Source organism: Rhamphochromis longiceps, linkage group LG19, assembly GCF_057381845.1.
Source record: "Rhamphochromis longiceps isolate RC_006_pf linkage group LG19, R_longiceps_female_GT1.1, whole genome shotgun sequence".
NCBI lineage: Eukaryota > Metazoa > Chordata > Actinopteri > Cichliformes > Cichlidae > Rhamphochromis > Rhamphochromis longiceps.
The window spans coordinates 11,582,464-11,604,846 of NC_140575.1; the positions used below are offsets into that span (position 1 = coordinate 11,582,464).

General features: G+C 47.2%; 1 protein-coding gene across 1 annotated transcript in view; it reads left to right on the forward strand.

The window, feature by feature from the left end:
• The window catches only part of myt1lb (myelin transcription factor 1-like, b), a 111,962-nt gene that overhangs the window by 21,600 nt on the left and 67,979 nt on the right, over window positions 1–22,383 (forward strand). Inside the window, exon 2 of the mRNA XM_085391542.1 lies at window positions 17,753–17,866. The gene's annotated coding sequence lies outside the window, so the exon portion shown is untranslated. The remainder of the gene's footprint in view (window positions 1–17,752; window positions 17,867–22,383) is intronic.

Below are 22,383 nucleotides of genomic sequence, written 5' to 3' on the forward strand. Positions count from 1 at the left end.
CCTCAGAGGATGCTCTCTGGCTTTGGGGGAGCCGTTTTTAAATTACCGTGTGATTCATTCAAATCGAAACAAATTCTGCTTCGTGTAGCCCGATGCCTTCGAATCCCACACTGGAAATGCGGAGCTGATTTGAGCAGAGAGCGAGGGGACCGTTTCTATCCCGTCCTATTAGGGGCTGCTATTTTTGGTGCCACAGGATACCCAGTGACTGTGTAGAGCCTTGTCAGTGACGAATGTGTTTGTGTGAGAAACAGGGGTGGGGTGCCTTCCCACAGGAGGGTGTGTGTGTGTGTGTTGGTGGAGATGGATGGAATTGGGGGGATATTCAGTGTTTTTCTGTCTCGCCTGCAGCGCTGTGTGTGTGATGGCGAGAGAGGCAGATAGAGAGACGGCATGTGTGAACGGTGACGGGGTGTCCGCTCGCTCTCTCTCTGCCTCTCTCCCCTGCGGTGATTCGGTGTGTGTGTGCCCATTAGCTTGCCCGAGCGAGTGTATAGCTCTGAATATTTTGTGTGTGCTGCCATGCTTCGGTGCCTGTGCTGAGATACAGCACGCCTTACTGGGAGTACCTTTGTGTGGGAGTGTGTGCGTGCACGCGCTACGCCTGCTGTCATCCTGGGGTAAAGCCTCAGGACATATAGGGTCATGTGACAGACAGCCCTATCTATCTGCAGACTGCATCATTGGTATTCTGGGTAGACGCTGGCAGTCAGGCAGGGGGTGGGAGGGCAGAGGAAGGATGGAGAGAGGGTAGAAGATGGGAAAAAACAGAAGAGAACAATAGAGCTCATCAGTGCATTGAGACCAGGGTGCAATCAAACGCGCACAAACACGTTGATTTAGTCCACGTGTTTGTATACCTGCAACGCTGAGGCGAGCGCGCTCATCCTGCTCTCGCACCGCGTCCTTATCAATCAGTTCCGGAGATCCGATACGACTGAGGAGAAGCAGCGAAGGTTGGAAATGCCACACAAAAGGAGCTGCTTCATTAGCCGTGCCGGAGAGCGTCGGCCCGGCATCGGGTTCGCATAGCTTCAGGTTAAATTCCCCTCTGACCAGATAAATGATCGCTAACCTTCAGAGAAATCATTTCACTGCACAATCGTGCAAACGGGGTCTTCACAGTGGTCTTTGTGACCGTGTGCTGAGGGAAGATCATATAAACTGTCCCAGTAAACAAGCATTCAGCCTCCAATGACAGGTGGACACCGCGGCTCAGATTTCTGAGCACAAAGTGCAGCTAGGAAGATGTTCCTATCGATCAATCTGGACCATTGTTGTAGACAATGTGACATTACTAAATAAAAATGGATCACATTTAATGTTCAAGTGTACAGAAGACACAAACCTCAAAGCTGCCGCGCTCCAAATGTGCAGCACCGCTTCATGAACTGATCGGGACGCTTCGTTACACTTTATACTGCAGGTGTTGCTGAGCGTTCATGGAAAACTTATCGCTACAAGTAAAAGCAGATGTTATGTTTGCAGGAAATCAATGATAATTGGTCATAAAATGTAACCAAATAATGCATTTGTGTCCGATGCCACCAACACGCCAGCGTGACGCCGAGGTCTCCTCTGGCCATGTGACTCTTTGTCATCCAGTATCCACCAAACAAAAAAAACTCCAGTGACCCAAAAGAATTGACCAAAACACAACACACACTGGAGTCCCCGAACAGGGTCCCAAAATATAGTTCAGGAGGCCGGCCCGGAGGCTGACAACTCAGGAGCCTAGAATAGTTCATCTCCGGGGGCCGACCATGCGGAAGGCAGTGGCGGCGACGGGGAAACCGTTCAGGCGGCCGACCGTGTGGACAGCAACGGCGGCGACAGGGAAACAGTTCAGGCGGCCGACCGTGCGGACAGCAACGGCGGCGACGGGGAAACAGTTCAGGCGGCCGACCGTGCGGACAGCAACGGCGGTGACGGGGAAACAGTTCAGGGGGCCGACTGTGCGGACGGCAACGGCGGCGCAAATGCAGGTCCGGGGGCCGACCATGCAGACGGCAACGGCGGCGTGTAGGAGGTCGTCCACGCAGCAGGCGGGGGTGGCAACAGAAGTCCGGAGGGCGGCCACGGTGGTGATGATGCCCAACAAGCGGCCTGGCAGACGACCGACGATGTGAAGGTGGTAGTAGGGGAACCGAAGGCTGCGTGGCCCCTGCAGCCCCAGGCGAAGCGGAGGCTGGACCAGGCGAGGCTGAAGCCAATGCGGAGGCTGGACCAGGCGAGGCTGATGAGGATGCTGAAGCAGTAGCTGGACCAGGTGATGCTGATGAGGATGCTGAAGCAGAAGCTGGACCAGGCGATGCTGATGCTGGACCAGGCGATGCTGATGCTGGACCAGGCGATGCTGATGCTGAAGCGGAGGCCGGACCAGACGAGACTGAGGTTGAAGCGGAGGCCGGACCAGACGAGACTGAGGTTGAAGCGGAGGCCGGACCAGACGAGACTGAGGTGGAGGCTGGACCAGGCGAGGATGAAGACACGGAGGCCGGACCAGGCGTGGATGACGGCAGCGGGACGGCTGCAAAACCTGACGGCAGCGATGCTGCAGGAGGTGATGTGGAGATGTGCTGGCTGGGTCCTCCAGGACCGTCAGCAGGTGTGAGGATGTGCTGGCTGGGTCCTCCAGGACCGTCAGCTAACGAGGCGTGGTGCTGGGTGGGCTCCTCGGGCCCTCCAGCAGACGGCACTTGAGGCTGGCTGGGTTCTCCTAAACCCCCAGCAAACGACACTTGAGGCTGGCTGGGTTCTCCAGAACCCCCAGCAGAAGACACTTGAGGCTGGCTGGGTTCTCCTAAACCCCCAGCAGAAGACACTTGAGGCTGGCTGGGTTCTCCAGAACCCCCAGCAGACGAAACTTGAGGCTGGACGGGCTCCTCGGGCCCTCCAGCTGACGAGGCGGGAGGCTGGACGGGCTCTTCGGGCCCTCTAGCGAGAACAGTCTCAGGACCAGTGGGCACAGGGGCCCCTGGAACACACGGGACAAAACCAGCAGGCGCACGGGCCTCTGGCAGGCACGCAACAGAACCAGCAGGCACACGGGCCTCTGGCAGGAACAGGTCAGAACCAGCAGGCGCACGGGCCTCTGGCAGGAACAGGTCAGAACCAGCAGGCACACGGGCCTCTGGCAGGAACGCAACAGAACCAGCAGGCGCACGGGCCTCTGGCGAACACAAAGCGGACTGCAGCTGCACAGAGCAGTGACTCAGCTCAGGCAGCGACAGCCGGATGCAGTCCTCAGCTGGCTTCTTGACCTCCAGGGGTCCAGAGTCGGCTGGGGGCTGGAACCCAGCCTCTGGGGAGGCCCTGGAGTGCGTCACAGTCTCTGTACTGGCCAGCTGTTGGGGACTGATTACTGCGTTATGTGGCGTGTCTCTCTGCTGGACATGAACAGGTGAAAAACAGTGCTTTTTGGGTTGGATGGACTCTACCAACTGAGCTATTGACTGGGCTATGGACTGTAACATAGTGTCTAATGAATCTGACTGTGACTGTAACTGGGCTATGGGTAGTGAGGCTGAATGTGATGGAGGTGGCGACTGAGCGGCTAACTGAGCTAGTGGCTGCTGGGCAGCTAACTGAGCTACCGGCGGGGCAGCTGACTCAAAAAACACAGCCCCGGAACAAACAGTCACACAGTCCAAAACAGAAAAAGGGTCCTTCTCACTCACCACAGCCGGCAGTTCCGAAGTCCTAATCTCCGGCTGTGGGGTGACGCGCCGACGGCGCGATCGTCGCTTCCTCCCGGGCGAAACCTCCGGCGGGCCGGGCAAAACCGTCACCGCCGGGCTGGGTTGGGAAGCGGTAGCGGCTGGTGGGTGAAGGTGCAGCTCGTGAAGAAGGAAGTCTTGTGCTAGCGGGTGAAGCGAGTCCAGCAGCCAGGAGTGGGCAGAGATTAGCTGCTGTAGCCTGGCTTCTACCGCGCGGTGAAACCCTTCCCCCTCGTGCTCGAGCCACAAGTTGACCAACCTTGAAACAGTGTCAATTAATTCCTCCCGAAACTCCTGGGAAGGTGCGGATGCTGCTGGGTCCATGTTGGTCGGCTCGTACTGTCACGGCTGGCGGAGGGAGCCGTGTGGTGTGGAGGAAAAGGAGGACCCAAGATGCAGCAAACTGATGATACGAGTGATGTTTTATTTACAAAGGTGGTGGTGACAAAAACAGGCAACGAGGTATGAGTACTTTACAAACGGAAACCTAAACTGGGAGAAACTAAGTGACAAACCTGAGACCATACAAAAGGGGTGCGGGGCAGAGAGACGCAGAGACAGGAACACCATAGACCGCAGAGGTAGACGGATGAATGCAGACGAGCCGACAACAGGCAGGAGAACACACAGGGCTTAAATACACACCAGTAATCAGGGGATGAGGGACAGGAGGGCAACACAGCTGGGAGAAATCAGAACTGACGGGACAGGGGAAATGTAAACTGAACACACTCACATCAGACAGAGACCTTCACAATAAAACAGGAAACTCAGACACGGGGAACCAAACAAGACACAGATCTAAACAGACAGCTTCACAAACAGATGGGGTGACACCATAGACAGACAGATCCAGACGCAGACTCAGAGGCAGACCGAATATAACACAGAACTAAAACAATCATCATCATGAAAATGATAACAAACTAAAAGCGCTGGGTCACCGACCCAGGACCATGACACCTGTTTAGGACACTGACTGACGGTTATGACTGTAAATCATCTGATGTAGATCTTTGTGTTCATCTTGTTTTCATTAACTGGAGGTTTAGCACTGAAAGCTGCTCCGTTATTGTCAAGCCCTTTCTTTACCCTGCACATGTAATAAATGAAGATTGCAGTCACTGCCCAAGGACACCTGCTGCATAAATTAATGGGCTGAAACATTAGTGATAACGTGTAGTTCTTAAGTCTGAGACAAACCACTGTAAGTCACTGAGCCTTAAGAAGAGACATCACACCTGGACGTTTGGACCTGCTGGTGTCCCGGGCCGATGGCTGCAAACTGCTTAGAAAGACTGAGAAACTGTACACGGGACCTAACAGTGAACACATCAGATGGGAGCCTGCAGACAGCCAGAGCCTGTTCCTTCTTCTTAAGTGGGAGTGGGCTTTGATTGCATTTCATCCAATTTGATATGGAGCCCAATAACAGCATGCATGTTGGCTGATTAAGAAGAAGGAAGGCAGCATGGAAAAGCCAAAGAAACGCTGAAGGTACTCAGAGTCACGTCTGAGTAAAGCTCGTCCTGACTGTGAAACGTGTCACCGAGGAACCAGATAATGGAGCCATCCTGAAAAACGTTTATGGATCTGGAGTTTATCATGAAGTGTTTTGAGGAATGATGTCAGCTGGGTTTCTGGCTGGATGAGACAGCAGCCTGGGCTTTTAGTCAGGCAGACATCTAAATGTAATCTGCTGATTAAGCTCCAATCACACGGGCCTTGGGACCTATCAGGGACCACCAGCCGCTCTGTGGGGTCAAATGCAGATTTGGATTTGCTGTTTGAAGACCAGTGAATGTTTGTGAGGGGTTAGCAAGCAGTTGCTGCTGATGCACAGCGGCTCACGGACGTGTCAACGTCTCGTCGTTGGGTGGGAGCGCTCCATTGTTCTTCGTGCCGCCTGTGATGTGCGGGCGGTTTCATTTTTCCTTTAAGGCCTTTTTGATTTAGTTTGACCCAGGAAAAGACAACCAGCTGCAGTCATCAACTTGTCCCCAATCTCTCAGCAGTTAGTTGGCGAATGAGGTTTTCATGCAATACGTGATTGCACCAGTTTCACCTAGCGACCTGCACCGAGCGCTCCCCACACGGCCGACTGATCTGTGGTTTGGATCAGAGGGCAGCCGTGTGTCTGCAGACGTTATGGGTCGTTAATGCTTTGTGATTATTTTGCTTTCGCAGGTGTAACAGACGTCGTCGAGCCCTGGGGACGCGGGGAGAGTTTCCGCCTCTCCGCCGGTGTGAACGCTGCTGTTTTCTATAGGCGGAGGCGCCGCTCAGCCTCCTGTTTTCCTGCGGCTGTTTCAAGTCTCCCTCCTCGACCTTGGTGTTCTATAGCTGCCGGGGATGAGAGATGGTGTTAACACTTCTAAAGGCGTAAATCACCTCTCCCTCTCTCCCCTCCATCACTGCTATGTTGTTCTCGCCGCTCGCTGTCTGTGCTGAGAGGTGATTGGAGTCTTCCCAGTCCCATAATAGGCCGCTATACGCGCTCCCTCTCTGCTTTTTTCTAACAGCCACAGAGAAGAAGAGAAAGAGAGGAGACTCATCAAGTAATTAAGGCCCTGGCTCTCCCTTGGAAATTAAAGGAATGGCCCTTTGCTCTCCTCTCTCTCTCCCTCTCTCACTCGTCCTGCTGGGCTGATTGCTGTCTGGCTTCTTTCCTCACCTGAGTATTTCGCTCTCTCTCCCAGGCAGCCAGCCCATATTGCATTGTGCTGGTGATTACCCCACTGTGGGTAATTGCGGCGGCTGTTCGCCCGATGTTATTTCCCCCACTCTGCGAGCTTACAGGGGAGGCGCCTCCCCAAAGAAGGAGGATGGAGGAGTGCACTTTTAGCTGCGTGTGTGCATTTGTGTCTTTTTAGGAGGGGTGCAGCTAATAACGAGCACGGCGTGCGTGTTGCCGCGTTGCTTTATTTTCCTCCCAGACTGCCGGCGTGGACACAGCGCGGCTCGCCGCCTGTGTTTGCGAAGCCTCGGCAGGTCAGGCGCGCGGTCAGTTCCATCTCTGGCGTCCTTGAAGAGAAAAGTGGGTCAGAAAACTGCTTTTACCTTGGTGTGCTCTTCCTCTTTGATAGGTGCAGGGAAGTCATAAAGAGCCGGTCCACTTCACTGCCTGACAGCCCCTCTCACCCTTGAACCTCGGAGTCTCCGACGGCACCGCTGAGTCCAAAGATATTTTGTGGGAGAGATTCAGACCAACAGGCAGATTCATTTTCTAGCTGTTGTAGCAGGAGATCAGCCAACAGCTCCAATCAGAGATGTGCTGATTTGATGCAGGTGTGTCTGTTTTCTCTGCCTGTGCGCCCGGTGTGAGAGGCCCGCAGCCTCAATAAGATTAGAGAGGAGAGGGGCGGCGGGGGGAGGAGCTCGCTCCTGCACTCTGCTTTAACAAGGACATTTCTGTAATAGTCCAACAGCCTCTGGAAGGATCCTGGAGGTGTCGACTATTTCCACAATCATTGTTTTTGCTGCGAGTCAGCTTTAAAAAGGCATTCATATGTAAACGAATATGCTGCGTGATGCTGTTTTAATTTTTTCGGTGTATCCGATGAAGCAGAATTTTACGTTCACGTGAATATAAAATGAACAGTTTCAGCTTCGGGCCCTCACAGTTCGCGAGGCCGTTATTGTCCCGTGCAACGAAAAACTCTCAGGGATGAAAAACATGTTTAAAGATGATCCCGGTACCACTGCTCCGAGCCCACGTGGTGATCCGAACCCCGAGAGTTTACCCAGAATGCACTTCTGCTCCGAGCCCACGTGGTGATCCGAACCCCGAGAGTTTACCCAGAAGGCACTTCTTTAAGTTTTCTCCATTGAATAATCAGAAATGTGAGTTTGGCTTTAGAGCTTTTAAGCTTAAATGTGTTTCCACAGACTTGAGTGGATTTCTGTGGTTCTCAGTGACAACGGCTCAAAATTCCCCCAAAAACCAAAAATGTGATGCAACACATGAAAATGTCATCTTTTTTATTTTCTATGAGTTTGTAACTTGAACTGAATCTTTGTGCTTTAGTGACGATAAAGACTCATAAAGTCATACAATCAATAAGAGGGCAGATTTCGTGATATTGGCTGGGGATTTCAACCAGGTGATGGATGGGATAATTGATAAGAGTAATCCCAGGGGTACGTCTACACCCAGGGACAGAGAGGCTGTTCATTTACTGACAGAGGATCTTTGCTTAACGGACATTTGGAGGTTAGTTAATCCCAGTTCAAGGGAATACACGTTTTACTCCAACTGTCATAAAACATATTCGAGGATAGATTTCGCCTTAATATCAAAGTCTCTGGTCGAGTCAGTCGTAGACTGTGAGATTGGTGCCATTGCTATTAGTGATCATGCCACAGTAGAGTTGCAAATTGACTTGAACACGGATAGAACGAAGAGGGGCCGCTGGAGGCTTAACACGATGTTGTTGCAGAACAAAAGTTTTAGTGAGGAGTTAACAAAGGATCTCAAATTTTTTTTCGAAATCAATATAGGTTCCACAGACAAAGTAGCCACAGTTTGGGAAGCGTCTAAAGCATATATAAGAGGAAAGATGATTGCATACGCATCAAAAGTTAAGAAAAGTGATCTAGAACGGGTAGAAACCTTGGACAAAGAAATACGGGAGTTGGCGAAGGACTTAGCGAGTCAATATTCAAATTATAAATATCAGACTATATGTAAATTAAAATACCAGTTGAATGACATTTATAACAAAAAGGCGGAATATGCCTTATTTAGGCTCAAAACAAAATTTTATGAAGGTGGCGAAAAGAGTGGAAGACTATTGGCAAGACAACTGAAGCAGCAAGATAATTTGAATAATATATCTATGATTAAGAAGGACGGCCAAGTGATAACCTCATCGAAGGAAATAAACTCAGTTTTCCAATTATTTTATCAAGATTTGTATACGTCTGCTGGTGCGCTTGATGAAGGGGAGGTGGAGACATTTTTTTCAGGTCTACAATTACCTACTCTCTCTGGGGAACAGAAAACGAGACTGGATGAGCCTATAACGGAAGAAGAGGTCAGGGCTGCGATCTTATTAATGAAGAATGGGAAATCGCCAGGCTTGGATGGCTTCCCGATTGAGTATTATAAGAAATATATCGATATTTTAGCCCCAGTCCTGCATAAAGTTTACCTTGAGGCATTGGAGATAGGTTCCTTGCCGAGTACGTTTAATGAAGCACTGATCTCCCTTATTCCTAAAAAGGATAGGGATCTGTCGGACCCAGCAAATTACCGGCCTGTAAGCCTTTTGGGCATTGATTGCAAAATTTTGACAAAGGTTTTGGCCTCCCGCCTGGATCAAATATTACCAGATATCATTAATGGCGACCAGGTTGGCTTTATTAAAAATAGGTCCTCAGGTGATAACATTAGAAGACTTCTTCATCTCATGCACAGAAGCGAATCTAACCTAACCCCGGTTGCGGCCTTCTCGCTAGATGCTGAGAAGGCCTTTGATCGGGTGGAATGGGGCTTCCTTATGACGACCCTCGCAAGGTTCGGGTTTGGGCCTGGGTTTTGTAATTGGGTCAAAACTGTATATGCAAGTCCAAGGGCAGCGGTTTTGACAAATGGATTGGTGTCAGGGTTTTTTCATCTTACTCGCGGGACCCGACAGGGGTGCCCTTTGTCCCCGTTGCTTTTTACAATATTTCTAGAACCGCTGGCCTTGGCTATTCGAGCAAACAGGGGTGTCAGAGGTGTTCATGCAGGGGGTATGGAACACAAGTTGTTTCTATATGCTGATGACATCTTAGCAGTATTGACGGATCCCATGCAGTCTCTACCAGCGCTACTCACGTGTGTTGAGTCATTTTCAGGGTTGTCAGGTTATAAGATAAACTGGGACAAGTCAGAGGGCATGCCATTGTCAGCATCATGTCATTCTGGATGCGTTACTCCATTCAATTTTAAGTACTCACCTTCAGGTATGAAGTATTTAGGAATATTATTAAAACCCGACTTGGAGGATATTATGCTTTCAAATGTGGAACCTCTCCTCCTAAAGATAAAAACAAATCTGGATAAATGGGGTAAATTGAATCTTACATTATGGGGTAAAATTAATGTGATTAAAATGATGGTGGTCCCACAGTTCAATTATGTTTCCATGATGTTACCTGTACGAATTCCTTTGCACATATTTGGTCAAATTGAGAAGTTAATCAAAGATTTTTTGTGGAATAACAAGAAGCCGAGAGTGAATATAAAGAAAATGTGGGCCTCTAAAGACATTGGGGGAATGGCCCTCCCAAATGTGAAGTTGTATAATTTAGCTTTTGAATTGTCAAGACTGGCCAAATACTGGACAGGATCGGGCTCTGAGCTGAGCTGGATGAAGATCGAACAGGAACTAGCGAGCCCCTTCACACCTTTGGATGTTCTCTCGCAGGGCGCGGCAACTAATGGACAAGACTCTCATGATAACCCAGTGCTCAGGTATTCCAAAGCTGTCTGGGTGGAGGTGCACAAGTTGTGTGGAGCATCTCATCTAAGACAACCTTATGCCTCGCTATGGAACAATATTGCTGTAAGGATTGGGCGGAAAACTGTGTTCTGGAAGGAATGGCTCGTCAAAGGCATACGCAGGATAAGTGATCTTTACTCAGGGGGAGTGTTTATGTCATTTGCTGAAATAACCCAAAAATACGGTTTGATAAGAGAAAATAATTTTTGGAAATATTTACAAATAAGGGATTGTGTTACCAAAGGAAAATTTGCTCAAAGCTCGAATATGGTGGTGGAGTTTTTAGAATTGTCCAGTACAGCACATAGGGCAGCGGTTTTCTACAAACTGTTTAACAATCCAAAAAAAGAGATATGTGAAAACTTGAGGGTTATATGGCAGAGGGATCTGGGTTGTGCAATTTCTAAAGAAGACTGGCGCAGAATTTTGTCATTCTCTGATAAATATATAAGAGAGGCCAGGGGTAAATTTACTCAGTATAAATTAATACACAGATGGTACTTCACTCCATCCAAACTTTATAGAATGGGAATTAGTCCCAGTAATGTATGCTGGAAATGTAGATCAGATCCAGGGACATTTATGCATGCTATTTGGGAATGTGGGAAAGTTTATCCCTTTTGGCAAAAAGTATTGGACAAAATAGGAAGGTGGATTGGTTTGATGATACCCCTGTCACCAAGACTGTGCTTATTAGGGGATCGGTCAGTATTACCTGGGGTTTCAAAATATGACTTTGTGGTTATAAAGGTGGGGGTTATCGCAGCGGCTCGAGTTATTCTCAGTGTATGGAAGGAACCGTCTCCTCCAGAATATAATAGGTGGAAAGAAACTATGCTGAAAATGGTGTCGTATGAAAAACTCTTGGCTAGGATTAATGATGATAGGGAGGGTTTTGACAAATCGTGGGGACGTGTTTTTGGCTGAGATGGTTGGAACTTATTTGGTCAGGGCAATTATCTTTAGTCATGTTGTACGCTTGCTGCACTTTGTTTGTTTGTGTAGGCACTCAGTAAGGGAATGACTTAAAGATTTGAGTTAACTGATTTGGGTTTTGTTTTTTTTTGTTTGTTTGTTTTTTTTTTGTTTTTTTTATTATATTTTATTTTGGGGTTTTTTCTGTTGTTGTTTGTTGGTTGTTTTGTTTGTTTTAGTGTTGTGAAATGTTAAAAACAAATAAAGACTTCAATTATAAAAAAAAAAAAGAGGGCAGATTTCATTGGCTGTCAGGCCAGGCCACACCCCCATTGCTGGATGAAATAGTGAAGTGGTGCTGCTCAGTAAACGACAGTTTTCAGAGCTCGTTTGGAGAAACATGGGTCTGCTCTGTTTGATTGCTCGCCTGTTTTCATGGACTTTGACCAGCTTTTCCCACCTCTGTGTACTCGGAGGGTCTCTGAAAATATTCACATTTTGAAGGTTAAATATCGCATAGCAACAATCAGCTGATTGGTTGATTTTCTGTGGGGTGACTGGATGAGAAGGTGTGATGAAAAAGTTTGAGACGTGTAACGTGTCGTCCTTGCTCTTCACCTGCAGCAGGATTTGTTGGGGAAACGCTGTAATATTAAAGCAGGCTGGATGCAGGGTCGCAGGATTTGTTGGTTTGTGCTGTATCAATGTTTTGACAGTGTGGTCAGTGTAATGCCTCGCTGGATTTAGAGGGTTTGGGTGGTTTAGTTTGGGGATATAGTGGATCAGGTCTTTTTTTACACCGAGAACCTTTTGAATTACTAACCTCTGTGCTGTCGGGGCATGAGGGGAGGGAGGGGGAGCTCCTGCAGACGCTCCGGAGGTGGATCTGCTCTCTGCACAGCCGCATGAGCAAACGGCGCCGACGTGGCGTTAGAAGGTTCGGGTGCCTTTCAGAGAGGAGATGCGTGCTGCTGGTTTTATCCCCGTGTGTTTGCGGTCCATTGATTTCCAGCGAGCGGCGTGAAGAAGAGAAAAGGCGCCAGCTGGCTTCATTATCAGACCGATCCCATCTCCAATAAACACATATTTGTACGCAGGCATACGTTAATTCCACTTCTCATCACCGAGTTATCTCGCCGTCTGCCTGCACGCCGTCGTCCCCTGTCTCACCTTTCTCTGAAGAAGCTCGTGTCTGCGCTGCTTTTGGGGGGATGTAAATATTTTATTCCTGTGGATCCTCATAAAGTATTGAATTAGATTTTTTTTAAAAAGGCAGGTCATAAAATGTTTTAAAGGCTCTTATTTTCACTTGTGAGACATAAAATTCTACATTGTTTTCATTTGTGTGTTACATGTGCGTTTAACCTGCAGGTTAGAGACACGCTGCGGTTTGCCTTCTGCAGTAATGACTAAGGGGTGATCTGTTTTCTAGCTTCACATTTGTATGGTGACACTCTTTTAGAAAGGCTTTGCATGAGTCACAGTTCATAATAAGCCTTCTTTATTTCATAGCCGCTCCCTTCATTCTGTATGAAACAAGCCCGTGTAGCTCCTCCACCTTTAAGCCAGCTTCTTTTGGATTGGCTGTCCTACAGTGGCTCTGAACAGCAGGTGGGTGGGGTTTGTAAGTCTCAGTGACATCACAGAGCTCCAAGAATAGAAAACACGGTGATAAACTGAGTGTTTAGAGCAGGCTGCTGCCTGAGCTTTGGGCTCACAGCGATTACTGAGTTCATTATTAGAAACTATACAAAGAGATAAATCGTCTCTCTGTGACCGAGCTGGACGCCCGGTCACAGCAGCTACGACAGCTCGGTAAAAGAATAAATGCAGAGACAGAAACAGTTAGACTGATGGAGTCGATTAGCTAAACATACAGCGGTGAGCTTACATCTAAAATGAAGGCAGGTAACTGTCCTCATCCTTCATGGCATAAAGCCTACTCAAATGGACACATATGAGGGAATAAGTTAGAGTAGAGTAGAAATATCCTTTATTTTCCCTCATTGACAAGACAAGAAGAATATAAAATAAAAAACAAGAACAAGAAGGCAAAAGACAAAAATATTGTAAAGTTATTGAAAATATAAACTCAGACTCAAAGACGCGTGCAGCTCAGTAGCATCATTTCTTCAAAGAAACTGCAGAGATGTAAATAACTTATTGTGTTTAATAAAGATTATCTCTGTTTTTGACTCATAATTTTGGAACATTTCTTCATATCATGGTGATAAAAAGCAGCGTCAGATCCTCCATCACCCACCGCGGGACGTGTGACCAACAGGAGACGGTCTTACCTGTGACTCTGAGGAGCAGAGCTTCTGTTATCTAAAGCAGCAAAGATGAAGAATCAGGACACACATGGCTGAGGATGCATCTGCAGCCTGAGTCCTTCTTCATCTCCTCTGTGTGTGTGTGTGTGTGTGTGTCCGAGGCAGTGAGGAGAATAGAGGATACAGAACATAGAGGAAGAAACAGAGAGAGATTTCATCTCCTCTCAGCCTGTATACATATCGAGAATGTAGGTCAGGCAGCCCCAGTCGCTCTCAGAGGCTGTGTGTGTGTGTGTGTGTGTGTGTGTGTGTGTGTGTGTGTGTGTGTGTGTGCGTGCGTGCGCGTGCTTGCTTACACATCACATGAATAAAGCATGTGTCTCTGCTGTAATATGTGCTTATATGTGTGTGTGTTTCTGTGTGACTGGTGTGATTTCTTTGGGTGTGATGTGTGTAGTTTGTGTCACAGCCCATTTCCCATACTGCAGTGTACATCACCATACAACAGGGTATCATTACAGTGAGTGAGTGAGTGTGTGTGTGTGTGTGCGTGTGCAGCCAGTCTTCCAGCCTATTTACAGTGTGTACTGTGGCTTTGATAGATAGAGAAGCCCAGAAAAGGGCAGGCATGGTCTCTTCTTTTTCTCTTAGGAATACACACACACACACACACACACACACACACACACACACACACACACACACACACACACACACACACACACACAGTCTAACAGTCCTTGGTCATATATTCTTCCTTTGTAACAAAGGAGGGGAACAAGAATAGCTGTGTGCACATCCCAGTGTGCGACTGTGTAAGAGTGTGTGTGTGTGTGTGTGTGTGTGTGTTCCCATTCGAGCTGAAGGCCGATTCCTCCTCCGCTTTGCTGCCTGTCGCTGTCCTTGTGCTGAAACGTGCAGATTAGCAAACCGACTGCATGACCGGAACAACATCGACACCACCAGCAGCCACGCTGCATCGCTTTCTGCTGCAGATACACACCTTTTTCGGTCTTCTTTTCTCACACGCACACGCTTCGTGCTGATGAGGAGTCACAGAGCTGTGATTTGTCATCAGCCTCCACATGAAGACCTTGATCAGAGGACAGACCCATCACTTGCACTCTGATTATAAAGACCCAGGAGTGTGTGTGTGTGTGTGTGTGTTTTTGGGTATTTAATGGGGTAAAAGGAGGAGAAATTTACTTGAAATCATTCGCAAAACTTGATGAATTTGTCCTTAGTTAGGAGACGCTACATAAAACTTGTGCTGATTACTCACGTTAAGCTCGATGAAACTACCTGCAGTTCCTCTGACGTCCACTGGAGGCTCCACCAGCCAGTCCGTGCCCACAGACTCCCATGTTAAACTAAACATGTTTACAGCCTGATACAGAAACTGCTTTTGGTGCCTGTTTACATTTTATTAAAATGTAAAGCTTGCATTATTGGGGGCGTGGCCTCTTTGACTGACAGGTGGATGGTGACACAGGCGGCTGTAGCAGCTAGCTGCCTGCTAACTGTTTGTGCTGTTGGAGCATTTGGGACCATTTTTAATGACATCATCTGAAAATAACTTGGCTGCTGTGAGATTAAGATAAGTTCTGGGATTTTATGTGGATGTTACTGAGCAGTGATTAGCAGGTGTCTGTGTCTGAGCTGGATCCTGCAGGATCTGGATCTGGGTTAGTTTGTGATGTTTGCTTGAGGACTCTGAGAATCTTTCCCAGTATCTATTTATGGACGTATGTCACCAAAGCTCATTGGTAAACATTCCAGGAAGTTGAGCCAAGGTCCAACTTCTTGACCAAACTTGCTAGCCAACAGAGCGACTGAACCAGTCTCATGACTTCCTGTGGAGTGAATTACAAGAAAACTACAGTTTTTTCTTCATGGTTTAGACCTTGATAAATGTTTTGCACGGTGCTGGCTGTGTGGATGTTGGTTATTTGCTGCCCTCTCCAGATGTTTGACTCCAGAGGTTTACTCTAGGGGTGGGGGAAAAAATCGATACTGTGTAGTATCGTGATATTTTGTTTGCTAATAATGTATCGATACAGGGACAGCAGAAATTGATATTTTGTTACAAAAAGGTTTTTGTGCTCTGACTTCAGAGCATGTTGATCCTTTTTCTGAGCAAGAATCCTGACATTCCTTCACTGTCCAAATGTGTTTAACTGTTTTTTGGCAGCGATAAACATGACAGTTTACTTATTTTAATTTAAGACATGTTTTATTTTAATTAAGTTAATTAACTTTTTTATTTAATGTAAAATTATATTTTGTTTTAATTTACTTTCAAATTCTTCAGTTGCTGAATGGGCTGCGTAGTTTTCATAAATTGCATAGTTTAGAAAGCTATAATTGTACCAGATGGTTGCATTCAGTTAAGTTGGACTAGACTGTAATACAAACCGTTCAGTTTGTCACCAATAAAACTGACTGAAATGAGAGAAAGACTGAGTGCGATACTTTGATATTAGATAAAATGAATATTGATGAAGTTTACCTTTATGTACAGAATCTGAATATCGCAAAATATTTTAAAAAATTGCAATAATATCGTATCGCGCGTTAAGTATTGTGATAATATCGTATCGTGGGATGTATGGTGATTCCCACCTCTAGTTTACTCTGTCCTGTGACTGCTGCTGAACTCAAATACAGGAGCTAACCTGCTGTAGTTATTGATATTATTGCAAGTAAAGATGAACACAGATGAATTTTTCCAAACCCGTTTAACAGAAAGATGCTAAACAGGTAAAAAATAATAAAACATGAAACTTTTGAATGATGATGTGAAGATAATATCAGAATGTTTAAACAGAAATGGAAACTTTGGGTGAGACCTGATTATTACTGATGTTTCTGTGCAGCTTTTTCAAACCTGACGCTGTAGATTTACTCCAAACTGTGCAGCAGCAGATTAATGACCTCGTGCTGTGGTTGGATCATCTCAGACCTTCTCTGGGCTCAAGTCACCTCCATTTTTGGCGTCTTCAGTCCATCACTGAGAACACCCTTTAATTTACAGTTAAACATTTGAACTTTTTCTACATTTTCACTGGATGCTACTTTTCTTAGATGAAAACATTTTTGCACAGTCGTCCGACAGACAGACGAGCGTTCGCCTAAAAAGGTGCTCAGAAACAGGAAGCAAACGGCACGATTGATTCTTTTACCTCTCGAGCTGCTGTTTTATCTGCAGGTTTTACATTTCTCGCAGCCACCCACGTCCGAATTCGCTCCGACTTTGTTTTATTCCCACGTTTTCTGAATGAAATGCCCCGGAGGCTGTAATCAAATACGAACCGGCAGCCTCTGACGCGTTTTTTTTTTCATGAAACAAAGGCAGCGGGGCCGCGCTCGTGAAGTGAAAATATAGTTTGAGTGTCCCATTGTTTCACATTAGGGTTTCCTGTTAATAGCCACTTTCAAAGTTGTTTGTGCGATCCCCTTACAGCCCCCACCCACGCTGAGTCCGCACGCACCATTCAAAGTACAAAGAAGAAACGCTGCAAAGAAAATGGAAAGCAGAGGTGTGTGTGTGTGTGTGTGTGTGTGTGTGTGTGTGTGTGTGTGTGTGTGTGTGTGTGTGTGTGTGGGGATGGGGGGTAGAAAGAGACCCCCTGCTGGTTCAAAGTAAAGTCCGCTTAAGCACCAGCACTCCTTTTACATAACGCAGACACACTCAGTGTACGGGTGTTAGTCCTCAGGGAGCAGCTATTGTTTGGATTCACTCTGCTTTCAGCGTGTGTGTGTGTGTGTGTGTGTGTGTGTGTGTGTGTGTGTGTGTGTGTGTTACGGCCGTCTGCTGCGCTCCCTATGGGGGCCTTCACTCTATACACCATCGACACCTCATCTGTTCTCGTTCCATACGTTTTCTCAATTAGCTGCAGCGGATGGAGGAGCATTGACAGGCAGAGGGAGGGTTGACATGTTCTCTCACACCTCCGTCTCTTCCGTCTTCTTCCCTTTCTCCATCTCGGGTCATTTTTTTTCCCCCTCTCTGCCTCCTCTTCCTCGCGCTCAGCAGAGGATGGAGAGCCGAGGAGAGAAATCATGGAGGCAGGCACGGATCATTAGCTATATTTGTCCCCACTTCCTGCAGCAGATGATAGATCTAGCTAATTACCCCATGTTGCCAAGCCTATCGCACACGACAAGCGGCCGTCGTTATGGCGGAAATCAGCGTTGGCTTTGGCGTGCGCCGCATAGCTGACGCTATATGACTATTCATGAGCCCGGAGTCAAAGGAGGAGAGGAAATTTCAGATCCTGTCACGGCTCTGTGTGTGAATGTGATTGTTCTGGGAATGATTTTAATGATGCGTGTTCTCCTTCCTCCCTCTGTGCAGAAAATGAGTTTGGAGGAGACGTGGTGAGCCGCTCCTCCCTCGCCGAACGTCAGAAGGTCACGCTGGAAGCAGAGGTCGGGGCCAACGAGCTGTGTCACGCCCACAACGCTTCAGGTACAGCGCGTCTGCAGGATCATTGCCATTCATGTTGGTTTTCCTCCTGAAATCATGGCAACAATGAGCTTTTATGACTCTTTGTACTGATTTCTGATTTATTTATTTGCTCACACAAAAATGTGTTGGCAAAACCAAACTGCAGGTTCTGGAGCTTCAGCTTCGATCGCTGCCTGGATATAAAAAGCAGATTCAGCGATCCGTCCAATAAAAGCTTCAGCCAAACATTTAGGAACCAGATTTTTTTATTTTAATTTATCAGCTTATCGATCCCCTGCTCTGAATCCTGTCCTGCTTCCTGGGAAAGCACCTGAGACCATGAAGTCATCAGGAAAGTGAGCAGGAAGCTTATTTTCCATACAGTCAGCCAGAGGAGTCGCCCCCTGCAGGACAGTAGAAAGAACTGCACAGGTACATTTTAGTGCTAGTGTTAGCTTATAGCTGCACCCTGTTGCATAGATGTGGTCACCTCTGGCTCCACCAAAGCAGCGGAAAGATCGCACAAACATGTCCTGGTGGCGTGTCCATCCTTTATGGCTAAGTCTGAACTGTGGTGTAGGGTCAGGTGACTATAGAAGCCCAGATGTTTACAGCTGCTTTTATGTTTAGTAACGATCAAACGCGAGGCTCAAAGATGGAATGTTTTCCAAGCGTCCCGGATGGCGAGGCTGAATAAAATCAGAGTTTTATGAAGGATAAAACACGAGACCCGCTTAGGCGTTAAAGAAATCAGGTTAGTTTCACATCCATACCGTTACAGCGCGCTGTCATCGGCGGACCAGCTCATAAATTGTTTTATTCTATTGCGATCGCAGCATTTCAGCGCCCTGCACAGCTGCTGTCACCCACCAAAACCATTTTCATTCCTAGTTAGGAATCACTCCCCAGATTTCAGCCTCACACACGCACACACACACACACACACACGCCGAACGCCCACTCAGATGCTATCTCGGCGGCCCTTCACACTAATTCAGATGCACTTAGCGTCGGTTTGGCACACGTGTTTACTGCCACTGGATGATGCACGGCGTAAATACCTATTTGCAGTGAAATTCGATAATGCCAGCACGGTTTTGGTGGCTCCCCCCTGCTGCTACGCTGCACGGAATATCAATGTGTGTATGTGTGTGAGGGTGGGGTTGGGCGCCATATGCCTGAAACGCATTCTCCCAAAACTTCAAGGGTAAAACAAAGGGAAGCAATGACGATGTGAACTGTTGTGACAGATGTCTGAGCCCCACCCCCTCCCCCCCCTCCCCCATCACCACCTAAATCGTAAACACACACATACAAAATGCTTGTTCTGTGTCTCTGTGCATATTCCAATGCTAACCCCGTTTCTCCTCCCTGAAACCTTTTTTACATTTTTTGATGCATTTTATTTTGGCATTGATCTCGACTCTGATCAGTGCTGCTGCTGTTTCCTATATGTGAGCTGAATTAAGAGTCTCGCTCCCGTTCATGACCTGGCTTCGTGTGTTTGTGCAGCCCAGGCTAATATTCATGGATGCAAATCAGAAAACACGTGAAGAACTTCCGAATAAGGACGCGCTAAAAGGATTGTGCTCGGTTTGGATTCTACCAAACAAACCCACGAGGACGTCATGCGTGAAATGAAGAGTGAATTACTCCGTTAGCTTCATTAACATTAAGGTTGTGCATCAAAACGCTCAGCCTCTCTGAACTGGACTCATTCTGCTGCTTCCAGCTCTGTGGTTTCATCAGTGAGCAGCTTTGCATGATTCTCTCCTCGTAATAATCCTTCTTTAACCGCCTCACCTCATCCTCTGTCTGAAACTGCTTTAGCTCCTCCCCCTTTAAAGCATTTTATTCTGATTGGCACTCTGTGACAAATAAACAGAAGGTAGGTGTGGCTTCTGTGCCTGGGATGACCATGTAAGGGCCAGCTCTGTGACGTCATAAAGATCCCGGAGAATAAAAAACAGTGATAGTCTGAGCTGTGCCTCGCAGCACTGCTGAACACGTGTTTGTCATGTTTGCACGAACACGCGGCGCTCATCAGAGGGTTCATCTAGGCGCCACTGAGTCCTACACCAGTCTGAAACGTGATTGGCTGACTGCAACATTAATGTTCAAGCTGAGATTTTGTGTTTCTGTTTTTTTAACTGGCCAACAAACATTTGTGGCTGTTGTCCAACTTCAGACTAAATTCTGCTGAAACTTTTATAATAATTCCTGTAATTTTAGCAGGAAGGATTACTGTTGAGCCTGTGAAAGCTGATGAAGCCGTTTATTGTTGTCAGTGTAGAAAAATAAAAAACTCTGATCTTTGCTGTTAAACTTTAATGGCCTGTAATAACTTTGTTTTTGAAAAATATCATTTTAGTTTTGATGTTTTGATGCAAACGTCACCAAACACAGTGCATACCATGACTGGGTAACTCTGCAGGTTACTCATATTTTAGATTTAACATATTGTTTTATTATTTTGTAATGGATGAAGCGTACAAACTGTGGGGGGCCGGGGGGAGCACTAACCTTCTTCCAAACAGGACATGCGGTTCCCCGGCGATGCCAGGGACTGATTGCAAGTATCTGAGCAACCTTGGCCAAGGTCACCTGCTGGGATGCAACCTGTCTGCAAACAGTCTCAGTCTGACTGATGGAGGTTTTTCACGGCCTCATTAATAATCACAGACAGGTCGTCAGCAACTATATTCTGGTTTTGTTCTTATATAGAAGCAAAGTTGCTGCGCGTTTCAGGCCTGTGAGCTTCTGGAGTCTGATTGGAAACAGTTGATGTGAGTTTCTGTGGATGTAGACGGCAACAGATTTGTTTCCTCTTCATCCAGTCACACACTGATGACTGAGAGTCTTATTCCTGTTTCATGGATGTGTTAAAGCACCAAACTGCTTCAACGACAACAGGATCAAACGTTTGTTGGTTACTGTCTCCAGCTGCCATCCCCTCGTGTCCTGCTTTGAATCACAGTTCTTACTTTGAAAACGATGAACGATGAGTTTATGAAAAAAAAAAAAAGGAAAATTCATTAACTTAAACATTTACCGAAAGTTCAGTGGACAGCTTTCATTTTGACACACAATCAGTTAGTTGGGTTAAATCTGCTTGCTGTGCAGAAATAATCACACATGCAGAGTTTTCTCATTGTTCGAGGTGTTTTCTTAACTAAGCAGTGTGAACTTTTGGAGCAGGGATCAGCGTGACTCAGTGGTCATTCATCTGGGCCTTTAATGCCATTGATCCCAGCTCTAATTGAGACACAGACAGAGAAGGAGTGGGCCTCCAACTAATCCTCAATAAGCAGGCTAACCTTCATTACAGCCGTGACATTTTCCCATGGGGTGCTAAGAGAGAGAAAATGCCAGACGGAATACGCATGACTCGCCAACATATGGTGAGCTGCAGAGGCGTGCGCGCTTCCCAGGTCCAAGTCTCCCGAGGAAGCTCGAGGGAAGTAAACGACGAGGCTTCCCGGATCCGCTCGTGTTCGGCAGCGACTCGGGCCTCGCTTCAAACCCTCAGAGAAAGTCTGACAGCGTCAGATAGGCTCTGTTAGTATGCATGTGTGTGCATTTAAACAAGCCGGGCTCACACTGTAGTCCACAGCTCATATCTCCTCTGCACGCATGGAAAGGCCAGCCGTCGCTTACAAATCAGTTCACAGGATGTTGGAGGCAGCTGAGAGATTTGGAGACATTTTTAAAGGTGCTTTATGTTGCAGGGCCTCCCGACTGAACCGCACGTGCTGATGTATGTCGGACTAACATCCTGCTTCATCTCCGCTGATGAAGTGAAGCGAAAACCGTGAAGAATAATCCAAAGTCCAAAGTTTCAAACTAAATCAAATTCTTGTGGCCACGCAGCAATGTTTGTCCCACCCATGATACCGCTGGGGCTCATGTATGTCAGACCTGCACATCCCTCTGAGGCAGGTTTATCCTCTCAACGAGCCGTCATAAATCCCAACACCTCGGAGCGTCCCTGCTTTATTTCCAGATGTCCCTAAATATTCATGCCTGCCTGGCAGGTTTGGGCTGTGACGGAGGCCCTGTTTGGATGTCTCTTTTTATTAAACGTGATTTATTAACACCACACTTACTTTACTGTAGAGCCCCTCAGCTCTAATGGTGTGTTTCTTTACGAACGCCCATAAATGTTTCGACGGGAGAAAAATAAAATGATGAAAAGCGAGGATACCTCGTAAATCTTATTAGTGCAGTAAGGAGGGACCGGCTGAGCGTGTGTTGTTGGTGTGTGTGAGAGCGGGAGATTAAAATGAGACTAAAATGCCCAGTGCTCTCCTGTTTTATCAAAGCTTCTCTGGAACAACGAGCAGCGGCGATGCTATCGCTCCAACATGTGTAATCCACCTCAGACTGGATGAAAAGTCACCTTGTGGGTTTTTATACCTCATGTCAGCTCTTCCAGGACGGATGCTGCAGTATCTGCGCCTTTCATGGAGACGTAAAAGTCTTTGTTCCTTCGTGTGCTGGCTGTGTGCTGGCATGGCTCATGTTAATAGTTAGATGAT